The 17,415-nt window shown below is 41.9% G+C and overlaps 1 protein-coding gene across 1 annotated transcript in view; it reads right to left on the reverse strand.

Annotated features, from left to right (window-relative positions):
* Positions 1-17,415, reverse strand: part of LOC131108561 (cadherin-6-like) — a 354,525-nt gene that overhangs the window by 230,977 nt on the left and 106,133 nt on the right. The window contains exon 8 of the mRNA XM_058059595.1: positions 8,532-8,651. The gene's annotated coding sequence lies outside the window, so the exon portion shown is untranslated. The remainder of the gene's footprint in view (positions 1-8,531; positions 8,652-17,415) is intronic.

Below are 17,415 nucleotides of genomic sequence, written 5' to 3' on the forward strand. Positions count from 1 at the left end.
TTGACTTACTGTATGTGAGCGTAATGACATGATATTGTTGTCTATATGTTGGCGTTCAGTCACGGCTAGCTTTGACTGACACTGTCTATGTCGAGCAACGTAACGAGTGTATTATGGTTTACCTTGAAATTGATCTTCCCTCAAGAAATTTCATCCTATCAGGTATCAGGTATCATGTACCATGCAATTGCGCCCCCTCGTGCAGGGGCGTCAAACGCAGTTTTGGTTAACCTCTGAGGTTACCATATCCAAATCTCATATTTGCCTCATATGCGTAGATACGACTATTTTTTATTCATTTGCAAGGACAAATTGCACATTTTGTGTCAAAATTGAGTGTCAAAGTGTCTTTTGTTTGATTCCCAGGTTTTTGCAAGCCACAAAAAAAACCCAAAATGGCTTGCAGAATCTGCCCCCCTAAAGGCCTTCAGTTTCGCAACCTTGCCCTTGTGGTTATAAGCAGTATTTGGATGTTCTGTTTAAGAATAAATATATATATATATATACACACACAGGGCGGCACGGTGGACAAGTGTTTAGCGCGCAGACCTCACAGCGAGGAAACCAGGGTTCAATTCCACCCTCGGCTATCTCTGTGTGGCGTTTGCATGTTCTCCCCGTGCATGCGTGGGTTTTCTCCGGGTACTCCGGTTTCCTCCCACATTCCAAAAACATGCTAGGTTAATTGGCGACTCCAAATTGAAATTATGCTTATAATGTGTCTTTTAGTTGGGAACTGATATTTTCCAGAAACTTAATTGTTAATCGGCGTCTCCAAATTGTCCTCAGGTATGAATGGTGTGAATGAAATTATGCTTAGAATGTATCTTTTAGTTGGGAACTGATATTTTCCCAGAAACTTAATTGTTAATTAGCGACTCCAAATTGTCCATAGGTATGAATGTGAGTGTGAATGGTTGTTTGTCTATATGTGCCCTGTGATTGGCTGGCTGGCCACCAGTCCAGGGTGTACCCCGCCTCTCGCCCCAAGACAGCTGGGATAGGCTCCAGCACCCCCGTGACCCTGGTGAGGAAAAGTGGTAGAAAATGAATGAATGAATATATATATATATATATATATATACAGTATATCGTTTTTGGCCTTCTATCAACACGCTTTACAATACACAATAGTATCGTAGAGACGCCTTTGTTCGTCAAAAAACGCAGTGTGGAAGAAATATTTTGTTCAATTTCGAAATGCTCAAAACAGTTTGGGGAAGTTGCAAAAATAAAAAAAATAAAAAAGCCGTCACCTTACGGACATTCATTAGCAAACAGCATGCGTGTTGGCCTCGGCCTCAACTGCGACGGTCCCATGACCAGATGGTCGCAGGTTCAAACCTCCAACTCGCAATGTCGCCTCGTCCTTCAGGTAACGACCCACCTCCGTCCCCGCCCGCGCTCACGACTAACTCGATTTCGCGTTGTCCTGCGGCGCCCGTGCATGCCGTAGAGGTCGTGTTGTTTGCACTGAGCCTCGCCGGTCAATATTTGCATCTGAAAAAAATACACGAGTTCGTTCAGGTTATTACAATAGTGTTGCTGATGGTTACATTTTCGCCAGAGGTCCCGTAGCGCCGCATGTCCGCGTCAAGTATACGCTCGTCGGCTAACTCCCGAGGATACCCAGGCTTTGTGTTGGGATTTGGCCGGGATTGAGCAGTAATGGCTGCACACCGTTTGCAATCCCGGAGGATTGGTCTGATGAGGGCCGAATTGAACTCATCCGCTACACTTCCCATCGATTTGTTTTGTGCCGCGCTTCACTTTTCTCATTTCTAACGACGTGTGAAGACCATAATTCTATCGAACGCCATCGGGTCGCATCTTAGCTCCGGCTTTGTTTTGATCGTAGCTCTAAAAAGTCTTTAGGTCCAAAAGGAAGAAAACGCTGAAGGAATTCAATCTTTTTTTTTTAGGCGTCCGCGTGGATCGTTGAGGGGTGGACTAATTGATTTTAGACTTGTCATATTCTAGATGAAGCATACGGCGGTCACAGACATTTATTGGAAGAAATGTTGCCGTTGATTTAAGACTTTTTATCCAATACAGGAGTTGTCTTTAAAAAAAAAAAACACTAGTAGCTACACATCCAAACGTTATGTAAGCAATTAAGCTATTTGCAGTTTTTACTAATGATTTGTGCAAGGTTACAGAATTGTGTCTTAATACCGTATTCAGTCTTGTTTACAAGCCAAAAAGTCAATAACTCTACTTTTTACGTCTAACCTTGCATGTAGCATCTCCCTGTTGATTAGGTTTGTTGCTTGGACATTGCACTTACCGTTTGTACCGCACTTAAACGCACCACAATGATACTTTTTGACTTGATTGCAAGGTCAAACACATAAGTAACTTTAAGTGGGTGCAGTTATTCCTACGATGGGTAAAAGTATGACGAAACACCCAAAAAAACGTGTACTTCCGTGTACTTCAACTGCTTATCACAAGTGAATGAACCAGCACATGTGGTACATTCTGCAAAAGTACACGAAAAAGAATCAGAAATGAGGTGCAGGTTTGTGTCGACGCCGTCCATCTTTCCGGAAAATGACAGCAGAGAGGAAACAGGCCCGTTCTCCTCTGGACTTTGTGACACTTATGAGCGGAATTGTTCCGCCTCAAACTTCCTGACATGTTGGACAAGCGCTCATCAGTTTTATCGAACATCCATCTATCTGCCCGCTCGGCCGCTCGGCCGGCCAGACGGACGATGCCATCTCTCCGGGGAGGACAGGCAACACAGCAGCGGGGCCTGTCGGACCGTGCTCAACTAAGACAGATCTTCCTCATCCTGGGCCATAGGAGGGCAGTGCTAATGACAGCGGACTTAGAGATTCCCACTGAGGGAAGACAGGCCAAGAGGAGGTAAAAAAAAAAAAACTGGATCGTCAAACCTAAAACAATCAATCATGAATGAAGAAGCGAGTAAGGAACATCTTAGGTGTTCTTCCACCATTAGAAGACCTGCTATTAAAACTATGGCCTATATGGCGAGAGATCCCTGATCCGATCTTAGGAGCAATCCCACTCAGTGTCACTTAAAAGTTCATGTACCTCAAAGTTTACTTCCAGTGCCCGACCCCCCCCTCCTCTCCAATCAGAATACTGACTTCTGTTCATTGAAGCAACATTAACTAATGGAGAAAAAGAAAAGCGCCACAGGGATTCATCGACATTCCCGGTGACAATAAATCCTTCACAGAGTGAATCAAAGTCGGCTCCACTAACGAGGTCCGATCGAGTCGTGGAATCCTTAGCGGGAGGTGATTGGTGGACTGCTTACTTAAGAGCATATGACGATTGATTGTAAAGTTAAAGCCCCCCCCATATCGCCATCCCGTACAATGGATGACCGATATTTGATCAGGAATCTAACAAGGCCACCGGGACGTTCCCTGGAAAACATGACGTATTTTCCCAAGTATTGCGGGAAAGCGGAGACTAAAATGCTAATTACGCAGATACTGACTTGAAATAAGAAATTTGGGGCTTTTGAATTAATAACATAGCTTTTGCTTTAAGATGACTTTGGCACAAATTTGCATGCGTATCAGATTTGATTTGCATTCCTGTGATCCGGAGAATGTATTATCTGCGCTCCGATTCAGCATCTCTTATCTGGAGCGCTCCCAATCAATGGAGAGCGCCGCTGAATATGGATTAAGGATGGATATCTGAGGAGTTCAACTTACATGAACTGGGGGGGCGCCGTACCCCCCCGTTCAACTCGTTTATTCATATTTGCCTTCATTAGAGTGCGCGCCGTCGAGTCAATACGGTCTTATCAGCGTCGAGTGTGTTTAGACGGCTAAGACAATTAGCATGAAGCGTCCTGACCTCATGTGCCCCCCCCAACATTAGGATTCCTCGGGGGGTGTTGACTTCTAAACGTACCTGAATAATTGCAAAGGAAGCCACGTGGACTTTGGCACCTTTCCGACAAAAAAGGCAAGAGGGATATCGCGGCAACTGATAAATGATCCTAGAAGTCGGAAGGATCTCCAAAGAGATAGCTTCCATTCCCAGGCACTGACTGATTTGGAGTGCCAGCGCATGGAGGAGCGATGAGGGTCTCGCAGATTTATGATGCTTTTTCCTCACACGTTAAATATAGACTTTGAAACATGGCGCTCAGAAAGAGGCGCTTTGGAAGCCTTATCAGTAGAGAGGATTCATGGAGGAGGCGCACAAGATTCCCAAATGGGGTCGTTTTTTTTAAAACAATATGACACCCAATGCTGCTGGCTTTTTTGCTTTGGAAAAACCGGAGCTCTACGGACTTGGGAAGCAGACGGTGAGAGAATCAAGAGCTTGGCCACTTGACTTTCCGAGAACTGTCCGTTTAACCTTCAGCAAGAACTGGTGTGACACCTTTTTTGTGGAATCTGTAAATTGAAACGGGAGAAATCTTTACTCGTGCCGGTGACCGTAACATTCCCATTAACTTTGATTAAAATCAACCGTGTCGGACTTTAATCTGATTTATCGTGGAGTTATGAAATAATGAGGTGACGTCTGCAGAAGTAGGACCACGGAGGTGAAGCTAAAGGAGGTCGCTGCAATTATCTCACCGCCCTAATTGAAAAACTACTCACTTGGCTTGGAATCACGCAGGCAGGAATGACGACCTCGTGGGGATAAAGAGGTCGAAATATACTTAAAAAAAAAAAACGAACAGGAACAGTAATACATCTCGGAAAAGTCAACACCACAAGGTGATCGGCAGCCCTCACTTTCTGCTGACTCGGGTCGCCAGTTAGCCGATGCTGGAACACTTAGGAACAACCCCACAGGCCTGGAATATTTCTTGGATTCAGCGCACACTTTTTAATATGTGAAAGCGTCTGCATTATTTATCCAGACTGAGGCACTCAAAAGTGGAATTTGCACATTCTTTCAACGATATTCTCTTGTCAAACTCCCCGTTCATCCCAATTCCCGTTATTCCCCACATAAGCTTGGCTTCCACTATATGACTTCATTCCGAGTACAGTAATCGCTTGTTTATCGCCGCTAATTGGTTCCAGTACTGATTGTGTTAATTCAATTACTGCAAAATAGAATTTCAGTAGTGGAAAACCTGTGTACAAGCTTGTAAATATTACATATAACCCTGACAAGAAACACATTAACGCTAGTATTACCCAGTAGACATACCAGGAAATGTGCGTTTCCTCGGGGAGCAAGCAGGAAGTGATGTCGGGGGTATGGGTTACGGCCAAAGTGTTTTTATTAAGGATGATTATTCCGATTTGCAATAAAAGCGATTGAGTCTGGTGCTTGTGTGTCTTATTCTATCTATTACATCATTTATACGGATATATATATCGGATTGGCGTGCCGTTAAAGAAACTTCCCCCCGTACGGTATCCTCAACTCCCTCGCCCGATAATGGGAAGCTAATCTATTCCCACGTCCAGTTAACCTGAAGATTAGGAAACAAATGGGATAGTTGAAGGTGGAATGCAGCAGGTCGCGATTCCCCTTCCCATCCCTCTCAAAAAGCCATCTAACGCGCACACCTCTCGCCGGGTGCTTGACTTTGATCTTCAAAGCTGACCTCCCCCCCCCCGCCGCCACCTGCCGCTGATTGATGGATGGGCGCCGCATTGACGCCTGCTTATCCGTCAGGCAAGGGGGCGGGCGGGATGAATGAAAATGTCCTTTATCACACGCGCATCACCTCGTGAGGAATCGTCCTCCCTCGGCCAACACATTCATCCCTCAGCCAAGCGCATTGATTAACCACCCGCCTGATTCCGTCAGCAATTATGACCTCATCGCTAATCAATCTACCTCTCGTCCACGAGGGACACACACACACACACACACATCAGTTACCAACAGCCACTTTTTTTCCGAGGCTAAGGGATCATGGGAAAGTTTGCAAGCGCCATTAATGGCGTCACCGGGGACCGGGATTGGACAGATTCATGTGGACAAAGACAAAAGTTTTGATGTGATCGCCATTAATGCTGCGTTAAAGTGTCAATAAATAAATATTTGATATAAAATAGAATTATATTTCATAAAAAAAAAAATGCTGTACTGTATGAGACTTATAACGGTATTAATATTTATATCAGTATTGAATCTTCCACCTATAGCAAACGTCCACATGTAGTTCCCAACATGTAATACGGAGACAGTAAAGTATCCATGTACTGCATGGGGTCATATCAAAAACATAACATATCGTTTTAGAGCAGCAGTTGCGCCTTGAGTAGTCACATTCGCGCCGAGATTGATCGCCTCCTCTCCGTGACCTCTTTGGGTCATTGTCATAATGGGCTGGCTTCCCACTCAATGACCCCCCCCGGGCGACCTCGGCCTTTGACCGACAACGCCTCCACGCATGCGGCGAGCCTCGTGAGGGAAGGAAGGAATACACTCACTGACACATTAACGCTACCCGCAGTATGAACCAGGAGGAGAAAACTACTGTTTGTACTTTGAATCCATCATCACACGCACTAATTCAGTGTTGGAACATACGTAAGCCCACATATAAGCAAGCAGGTGTCTCGCCGCTAAATGAACAACAAGAACAGCACGTATACATTATAGGAGGTAAAAGCCGGTGCATGCATGCATTCACGTACAGCAGCAGCGGGGCTACAGGGACGCCATTATGATTGTGTAATGATTAATAACCTATGCATGCGGTCAAGAAAATGGTGCGTTCTTTGTTAGACAGATGCCTGCTCAATCAGGTGGCCGAGAATTAATTAGCGATGTGGTTCTTCTGCTTTCAAATCATTTAATTAATTCCACAAAGCCCTATAATTAATGGGGGAGAGTAGCAGAATATTAATGGCACTTGATGTTTTTTTTTTTTTTCCTTTTAACATTATGTAGCATGTTGCTCTGTCATGTTTCATTTTGGCCCTCAAGGGGCCACTACTGAGTCATGGACTGTTTGCTAAATAAAATGCATTGGAAGGTTAAACTTATAGTGTTAAGGATATATGTGTATATATAGTATTATAGTATATCTATATATAGTATTCTTATAGCGCATACAAAACCTGTTGATGAACATTAGAGCCTTATAGACATGAAATAACACCCCTATAGTCAATTTTCAACTCCATTACCCAATATTGTAGACATAAGACATTTAAGACAAAGATGACTCATATGTGCATAAATGTGCCCCCGAGGGGACCCGAGTGGGGGGGCGGACAGGCAGTGACGTCCCGGTTTCAGAGTTGTTTGGTGCTTGTGTATCTCACCGGCCATTAAAGTTACATTACTGACGCCGAGCGACCATTGTCTAGCGCATACAAAACCTGTTGATGAACATTAGAGCCTTATGGACATGAAATAACACCCCTATAGTCATTTTTCTACTCCATTACCCAATATTGTAGACATAAGACATTTAAGACATAAAGATGGTCATGTGTTGCTGTAAATATTTCCCCCAAGGGGGGCCGAGTGGGGGGGCGGACAGGCAGTGACGTGCCGGTTTCAGAGTTGTTTGGTGCTTGTGTATCTCACCGGAGATTAAAGTTACATTACTGACACCTAGCGACCAGTTTAGAATTCTAACATTTTTGAATGCGTTATATTTTTAATTTTAATTCATTTGTATGCTTAAAAAAATTAACAACATTAGCTTGAATATGCATATGTTTTAACGAATAAGCCATATTCAGTGAATAGACTTTCCCAACACTATTTTTTTTTTTTTAAACATGCAGATTATTTTGTAACCATTTTTTTTTGTCACATTGCCTAAAAAGTTGCACAAACACTAGATGTCGCTGTTTCCACTATAGGAGCTGTATGTTTAAAAAGGATAAACCCAGTATAGACAGGTGTCTGTCTGTGTCCTTGCAGGATGCTAATCAGGTACCGTCGCTATCCGTGCAAGACACACACACACACATACAAAAAAAAAAAAAAAAACATCATGCGTCTTATGCCATTAGCAACAAACAAACAAAAAATGAGGGCATTTTGAAAAGAGAGGGCAAAGCAAAGCTAGAAGATGAGCTTGAATAAATGCATTCATTAAGGGGAGAATGGCGTACTTTCAAGTGCCAGGGTCCTTATAAATATACATTTGAAAAAGGCATGTGGCGAGATCAAGAAGTAACCTCTTTAACAATGAACTTGTGTATCATCAGCACTTTGATAAACACCTTACACACACACACACACACACACACTACACACACACACATAGCCTTGTTAGTAGAGCAACACTTAATATTAATACATGTAAATTCATGCTTTGTTTGTTTGACTTGGGAACTCTTCTAAGTGGTTGTAGTCACAACTCTCACCATCATCACACATTCCGGCATTCCAAAAGAGGAAAAAAAGAGTCCCTAAACCTCAGTCTACCAGGATTCCCGCCGCCCCCGTAAAGAATCCATAGCAAGTATGTGGAAGAGTTAATGAAGGCGCTGAGGTGTCCAGGATGCTGGTGTGTGTGTGTTTGAGTGTAAATGAGTCCAGTATTTAGACAGGCCCCCGTGATGTATCACCTCCCTCACTGAAAGTGACGGTCTCACCTCGTCTCGCTCCAGGTTTTGAGCACCTTTAATAAATTGGCCCCGTCCTGCACCACCTTCTTGATGGATGGGCGCCGGGTCGGGATCTTTATCGAAGCGTGGTAACGTGGCGGGACAGACCTAAAAAACAAACATATTGCGTATTTAAGTACTTCAAATATTTGTTAGTGAACATATAGTGATGTATTCTGGTACATTATTATAATGTATAGTTATCATTATAGTTATTACAGTTATTATTGACAACATTTCTACTTAGCCGATTAACTCGGGAAGCTTGTTAGCCGAACTAAAACTTTTACTCTCCCAACAAAAGACAGGTCAAGGTGGACCAGAACCGAGTCCTACGTGGTCCTGCGGCTTTCTGGGCCAACTGCAAATGACAACAAATGACAACCGTGCCAAGTTGTGACACGTTTTAGCGAGGCCGCTCGTCGACAAGGTCTTATTTACTGGAGCGTGTTAGCACTACTCTTCCAGTCCAACATTTTACCTTATAAGGCGGATAAAAAAAAAAAAGACCATATTTGGATGAAAGGTTGACCTTGAGGTGCTGTGATTAATGTGTAAAATATGCATGAATAGAGCGTTTCTATTGCAGCGTTGTTGCGGCATCATCAGGCGAACACCACCACTCCAATAATCCGCCATTCAAATGAACGATAATAAATTGCACAAAGGCCTCGCCGCCACTCGCAGCCGTGAATGATGATGGCAGCCCGAGCCCTCCGCTGATGTTTCACCTTCAAGGCTGACCTTGTGGCGTCTATTCTCTGCTGATGCTCGCCGCAGATAAAAGCTATGAGACCTTCTCATAAACCTCCCTCCACCCCGACGCTCCCCATCCGCCGCATCACCAAGGACGCGCGCATCATGGCTTTACTGGCCTATCTGCACAGGTGATGCATGGCTGCTATAACGCGCTCTGTTTTTATAACTCTCGGAGGCAGCTAGCCGCTAGCATAGCATGGGGATAGGTGTCATTGACAACAACAGTGAAGTGCATTGCTAATTTGCCTTTTAACTGCAGTACATGAGCTAATAACCATTCAAATGACACAAATTAATGAATTATTTTATACTGGAGTAAAAGAGGGGAAGTTTGTGCAGAATAATAAGAAATAATAAGAAAGAAACGCTAAACTCACACACTTCATAGTATACTGTAAAAAAATCCAAGTCGACTCAACTTAAAAAAATCTTTAACCTCGCTGCCTTAAAATTTTGATTAAATCTAGCAAATTATTTCAGATAATTTCAACTCACAACTAAGTTTCTCCAACTTAAAAGATCAAGTTAAAAATAAATAAATAAAAAACAAACAAAAAAAAAACTTAAACTGTATTATGGAAAGCAGGAAGTGAACAAATCGGTATTAAATTAAATTCCAAAAAATATATATTAGGAAAGCAGGAAGTGAACAAATGTAACAGTTACTGATTGTAAAAGTACCAGATGGAAGGGTAGGATTTAATAAGCTTTGCTTCTTCCTACTCCTTTCGGACATGTGGAACTGGGAACTGATTATGTGATGCATTCAATTGTAATCTGATGCATGTTCAAATGAAATTAAACCATTACCGTTACCATGTATCAACAATAGAACTCAAGTAATTTTGATTTAGTCTAATCAGCTCAAGTAAACTCAACTCACAATTAAATTGAGATTGAAATAATTTGTTAACCTGATTTGAGATTACATGCTTTGCATTGTTGATACAACCAAAATATTTGGTTATTTGATCTAAAAAGTGAAGTTCCCACAAAGAAAAACTTAGTTGTGTGTTGAAATTACCTGAAATAATTTGCAATATTGCATTTCTATAGAAATGTAATTGTGGATAAACAGTCCAGCGCTCCATGGCGGACATACTCCAAGCGACTCATTTCCCAAAGACAATAAATAAGTGAGATGAGACTAAAGGAAGTATGCGTGGGCGCCGACCCGTCTGACATTTGACAACGAGCACGAGGCCAAGCAAACCTCCACGTCGGCGTGTGTCAGCGTGGGATGTTGTGCGTGCGTGCGTGGATGCGTGCGTGCGCGTTGCAACAAAGAAAGAGTCAATGCTTGAAATTCATTAGATATCGGCGGGAGACAAAGCACTGACAGGTGTTTATGCAAATCACACGCAGAATGGATTCATCTCCCTAATGGCGGGAAGTGGCGGCGACGGCGGCGGCAGCCTCGGAATAGCGCGGGAAGAGAAGACGGCGGTCCACTTGTGTAGTCGAGAGTGTATTGTGACGCTGAACACACACACACACACATACATACATACACAGACAGTGTAATTGTTGAAGGCTTCTTGTTGTTGCCGTGAGAACATATGGCGGAGCCCTTCCAATTCAAGCGTATGCATATTTTCTCCCAGCTTGGACACTTTAATGCATTTTAATGGCAGGTGGCTACAGTCTCATTTGCATGTTTTTGCCTTCCTGAAACCAATGTGACATTTGTACTTTGAATATAAAATAACCCTACATTATACATTAACCTCATGGAGGCTGGCATTGTGGACGCCATATTGTATCAAAACAATTGAAAGGTCAACCTAAGTCTGCCAGATACTTTACTTCTTAGCAGTGTGTGAGGGTATAGATGGAGATACGGGATAAATGACGGATATCGGATTGGAGGTTAGGGTTAGCCTTCAGAGTAATGGACTGAAGGGGTTGGTTTTGGATTTGGAGGTGATGTTTTTTGTAATAATAATAATAATAAATTTTATTTAAAAGCGCCTTTCAGGACACCCAAGGTCGCTGTACAGAAGATAAAAAATGCCAATATAAAATACAAGATAAAAGACAACATACAATAAATAAGAACATACAATAAATAGGGGGAGGGGGGACCATGTGAAGCAGTTAAAGAGATGTTTGTGTTGTGTTTTATGGTTGGGTGGGGTTACCTTTGCGAGTCATGCCGGTTGATGCTGTCGACTAGCGGTTTGCTTGTCCGCACGAAAACGACAAACCAGCTTGTTTTCCGAAAATACCGTCTCGGGGTGTCTCATAATAAGGCTCTAAATGCAATATATTATGTTCTATGTGAAGTATTTCTATAATGCTTCATATTATTGTACATAATACTGTTATATCTTGTTGCATTCATAGATCATACTGTTTATAATTTATATAATCTGCAATAGCCATACTTACTATATCCCGGTATATATCCACACTGCATCATAGTCACTTCATTGCAATACTGTACATATTACTGTTATTATATATTGTCACATCCATACTGTGCATACTGTTTATAATCTGTATAATATGCAATAAGCCATATTATAGTCATTTATATCCCTGTATATATCCTCACTGTATTATAGTCACAGCCTGTTATAGTTTTTTTTACTACTAAGGTACTTGTAAAATTGCACTTCTGGTTGGATGCTAACTGCATTTTGTTGCCCTGTACAAGTGACATGAGCAATAACAATAAAGTTTAATCTAATCTAATCTAATCTAATTAACTCACTAGCAAGATCTCAGTGTATAGACTGGTCATATATCTCATCTCGTTTCATATTATCTGCATAATGTATTTGTATATAACTCTGGGTAAAACTGTTGATTTTGTTGTGTATTTTTCTATATTGTGTATTTTGTACTGCTCAACTGATTCTGTACTCTTGTTGCTGTAAGGGACATATAAAGGCATATCTTATCTTATATTCGATCTTATCTAGTATGGACAGCTCCTTAAAGTCAAGGATCATTGGACTAGGATTGGATTGAGGGGTTAGGTGGTACAGTCCGGTTACGGGTTAGGTTTATGGCCCTGTCCGTCCTAGAAAACGAATAAAACCAAAGGTCCGTCGTCTTCCGGCGTGTCTAGTGTTGCAACAAAGTGGAATTACACAACCGCTTACACCTCCTAGTCACATGGCGGTGATGGAGCTGGAGCGGTGACCTCATCATTTAAAAAAAAAAATAGCAGAAAATGACAATATGGCACGCTCAGATTTTGTTTTTAAAAACGCCACTGCCGGTAAATACTTTACTGTTTCAACCTGAAAATATTAAATTAATATTGTGGCAAATTCTTGCTTTGACATTTGAGCACTGAACCCTGATCGTTTGAAGAAGCTTGGTCATGAATGCTATCTGCTACATCGTGATGACAAGATAATCTGAGCTAATCTTTCACCCCGGCTAATTTTCATTCAATTATCTTGGGATTAAAGTGCCGGAAATCTAAATGTAATAGGTCTCTTTGGTTCTTTGACGGAGGACAATAGACTCTCCCGTGTGTCTGGATTTCAATAATGGACCAATCTTACTTTTAGTACAGACATAAAAACACAAAGTGAGGTGCTCACCTTTTTTTTTTTTTTTTTTAAACTAAAAAGAAAGTAAGAGTTGGAGAGGTTCATCCGTCAGGGCGACATCAATTAACACCACACCCTGATGAATATTCAACAATGCTTTCATTCGCCGTCACTCGGGAGGAAGAGTGGAGACGGATCGGGCGTCTTCCGTGTTATTATGAATCACTCATGGACTTTGATCATCACACGTCGACATGATGAGTTTAGTTTCTTTCCGCCGTGGAGCAGAAATAAACACGGAGACTGCAACTTCAAGTAAAAGTGGCCAAAAAAGAACTAAATTAGAGTTTAGGACCATTTAAGACGTTCCTTGGTATGTTCCTCTAAAGCTTTTCTTTTCTTCCTGCACTAACAAGCTCCTCTTTTTATTGAGCATGGAGGTCCTGAGCGGAGCCGATGGAGCAGACGTAGACGTCGGCAGGGAGGCTGGATCCAAAGAGTTCAAGCAGGAATCAGTAAGTTAAGGAGGAGCACATGGCTGCCAGTTGACTTCACTCTGACCCGCCATCGATCCGCCCTCGGCCAGTTAGCCCGGCCGCTCCAGTCGAGGTGAGGCCATGCGGAAAGACGCTCTCGGAGAGTGCAGTGTCAGACCTGTTTCTGCTGCTATTTTTTTTTTTTTTTTTTTTTTTTGGGAAGAGGGAGGGTTTGGTTTTGTTATTAAGTGCCCAGAGCGGAGTATTATTGGATGGATGGAGCCGCTGCACTGTTGTAAGAGGCAATTACCAGCAAGAAACACCTGCTTCTTTTTGCTTTAGAGATACTTCTACAATCCTTTTATGTTTGGAAGCTATGAACGTGGACACTTCTGTCAGCACACTAATAAGGCCTGCATCTATACCAATAAATCCGGAATTTTCCAGAATTTTGATTGACACTTTCAGAGACATACGTACAACAATGTACAATATTCACAGCGCAAGAATCCAAAAATGTTTGTGAGGATTTATTCCCAAGAGGGTTTTATAATCGCACCGGTTGGCTTGAAGTCTAAATGCTAAAAACACAACAGTATATTGTGAGCTAATGCCTTCACAAAACAAAGCCAGTCAAACGTGTTTTCAAACGACGCGGCCATCATAAATAAGTGATTAATGTGACAACAGCAAATAGCCGCGATGCCATCAAAAGGCAACAGCAACAACACAGCGCTGACACACGCCGCCTGATGAAAGCAGGAAGTGGATAGCATCACGCCGACGAATAAATAGACGTGCTCGTCAGAAGGCAGAGTCGCAGGGGGTCACTGCATTTGGCAGCGTCAAAAGACAACAATCCCCCCCCCCCCCCCACTGGAGACAGTCAACAAAGTTTGCTGATCATTTGGGAGTACAGAGCGAGACGAACACCCACACCGCTTTATGTGTTATACCGAATTACATTAATAACACCTCTGTCCCGTGGGTGGGTGGGTGGCACAGGTTTGGCAGCGCCGCTCCCAGGCTGACTCCCCACCAAGCTCCTACGGTGCCTCCATTGTGGGCTGCAGCATGAAGGCACAGCAGGAGCATAAACCTTACAAATGATCGACTTTACCTCACAAATTTAACAGTTTAAGAGTGTGTTCCGAGAAGCGTGACTTGAATCCAAACATCTACACTGTAATAGATGCTAACGTGCTAACATAGCACTCTCATTTCATCAGGATCATGGATGAAGAGTCTTGAACCAGTCATGATGTGCTATACATATCACTTATATTGACACGCACTATGGTTATGTCATTGTATGGTCATATCATGGAGCATACAATGCTTGTACTTAAATTAAATTAAATTAAATTAATTTAAATTAAATTAAATAAATTTAAATAAATTTAAATTAAATTTATTTAAAATAAATTAAATAAATTTAAATTAAATTTATTTAAATTAAATTAAATAAATTTAAATTTATTTAAATTAAATTTATTTAAATTAAATTAAATACCAAAAAAACTTAAACTATATTAGGAAAGCAGGAAGTGAACAAATGTAACAGTTACTGATTGTAAAAGTACCAGATGGAGGGGTAGGATTTAATAAGCTTTGCTTCTTCCTACTCCTTTTGGACATGTGGAACTGTCAACTGATTATGGGATGCATTCAATTGTAATCTGATGCATGTTCAAATGAAATAAAACCGTTACCATCATCATGCTAGAATAAACAAAAAAACAAAATGACTAGAATTACAGCTTTAAGACGTGTAGCAAAGCCTGATTGAAATAAAAGTTGTCCTTAAAGTGGTTGGCATATCCAACACAACACAAAAAACATCAAAATGTAAGAAACGACAACATGAAAACTGACAAGAAGCCAAAAAACAACAACAAGAAACCTTAAATTCAGACATATTGCATCATCGATCAGACCAAATAAGCACAACTCGGAACGGGACACGGGAACATCGTCGGGAAGATGGACAAGGAGTCCACTGAAATGAGGAAACGGGCCGAGGACACCATCAATCGGGATGAGGACTCACTCAGGTGACCCTGTGAACTATGAACTGCAGATGACCGTCTGGGGAAAATATATATATAAAATATAAAAATATTAGATATAAAATATATCTAATATATACCCAAAAAATAAAATATTTACTATCCAGTCTTTGTTTTGATGATCCACCCTCCCCCCCATCGCTGCGAGAAATGTGAAAGTTGAGCCTCAGCAACAGGAAGCAGACCCACGCTGCCAACGTCTGTCAAAGAAAACAGTCTCAACTCACAGCTGGAAGAGCAGCACTCATGCTGCAATGGAGGATGCTTGTTGAAGCATGAAAATAATAATAATAAAAAAAAAAAAAAAAATCCATGATCCTAATAGCCGGATAAGGATAGCTTTAATTGTGGATCACCTCTGCCATCAATTGTGCTACAAAAAAAAAACAAACAGTGGTGCAAATCCAGCGTCCCGCAGCCACAAAGCCTGCTGGCAACCAATTAGCATCATGAAACAATGGCCGCTATCTTTGCCGATGTTTTGGCCGCGGGCCCGCCGCTAATGAAGGCCGAGCTAAACAGCAGCTTATGTTTTGGCATGTCGGGGGAAACGCGCCACGAGTTCACTTCAGCGACAAAAGGAAGTGTCCTCAGGAAACGCGGTGATGCTAATCGTATTAAATCTTCTGTTCTTGTCAGCCAGGCTTTCGGGCGCCAGATCCGGCGCCGCTGCTCGGTGATACTGTTGATTCGCGAGTCTTGGCGGCGCAGAAGAGGATATGGCGGCTGCCAAGGTATGAGCCGTGGTCGTCGTCGCTGCCTTTGGCTTAACTTTAGGGGTTTGGCTTGGGAACAGTGGCGGTGAGGGGGGTGTGGTGACCTTTAAAGAGTCGGGTCAGGACTCCTCACACTCCGGGCGCACGGCCCATCCACATATACCAGAGCATAAGCGTTGTTTTGCTGCCAATGGACACTGACAGCGGGGACGGGACGGTCACAACAACTGTCTCGACATGTTAAAAGGGATGCTCACACATGCCAAATGCCTGGATGGCATCCAGATATGTACTAGTTATGCTCATCTAGATATTATCATAGAGTTGTAGTATTATCTACTGCTGTATATGGTAATGGTAACGGTTTAATTTCATTTGAACATGCATCAGATTACAATTGAGTGCATCCCATAATCAGTTTCCAGTTCCACATGTCCAAAAGGAGTAGGAAGAAGAAGAAGCATCTGGTACTTTTACAATCAGGAACTGTTACATTTGTTCACTTCCTGCTTTCCATAATACAGTTTAAGGTTTTTTTTTTGTTTTTTTTTAAATAATGCACCTCGTACCGAAGTACTAGGTGATATGAGCATCCAATGCCATAATGTGTACCATAGTAAGTGTCAATATAGTGATATATATATAGCACATCATGACTGGTTCAAGATTCTTCATCCTTGTATTTAGCAAACATCAACTGCTTGTATTGTTTCTTGAATTGGCTCATCATCGTGCATTGTTTGATTTCCTTACTCAATCCATTCCATAGTTTGATTCCACATACTGAAATGCTATGGATTTTTAACATAGTCCTAGCATATAAGTGTTTCAGATTTAGTTCTCCCCTGAGATCATATTTCTCCTCTCTTGTAGAGAAGTACTGGATGACATTTTTAGGTAATTGGTTGTTTTTTTAGCCTTATGCATTATTTTAGCTGTTTGAAGTATTTGTGATTTAAAAAAAAAAATTAAAAATAAGGAGTTAGTATGTTCTGTGTAGGCGGCATTATGAATTATCCTTACTGACCTTTTTTGCAGTACATTTAGCAAGATTGCTTTTATATCATATGGTTGATATACGTACTACAACATACCGGATGTATGATATTCCATCTACGAAAATGCGAGCCACTTTATTAGCGCCAAGTCGATGCTGCTTCTGTACATACGGAATGTTTGATTTAGTTGAATCAATGATGCAAAACAGCACGTGAGGAGTGCTAAGAGTACCTTATTTGGAGAGTAATACATCGAGTCCGCAATGTAGATGATGCAGGCAGATGCAGGTTCCATGCTGTACATTTACATCGACTTTATCCGCTCAAAATGAGACAAAAATAACT

The sequence above is a fragment of the Doryrhamphus excisus genome, chromosome 21 (assembly GCF_030265055.1).
Source record: "Doryrhamphus excisus isolate RoL2022-K1 chromosome 21, RoL_Dexc_1.0, whole genome shotgun sequence".
Lineage (NCBI taxonomy): Eukaryota > Metazoa > Chordata > Actinopteri > Syngnathiformes > Syngnathidae > Doryrhamphus > Doryrhamphus excisus.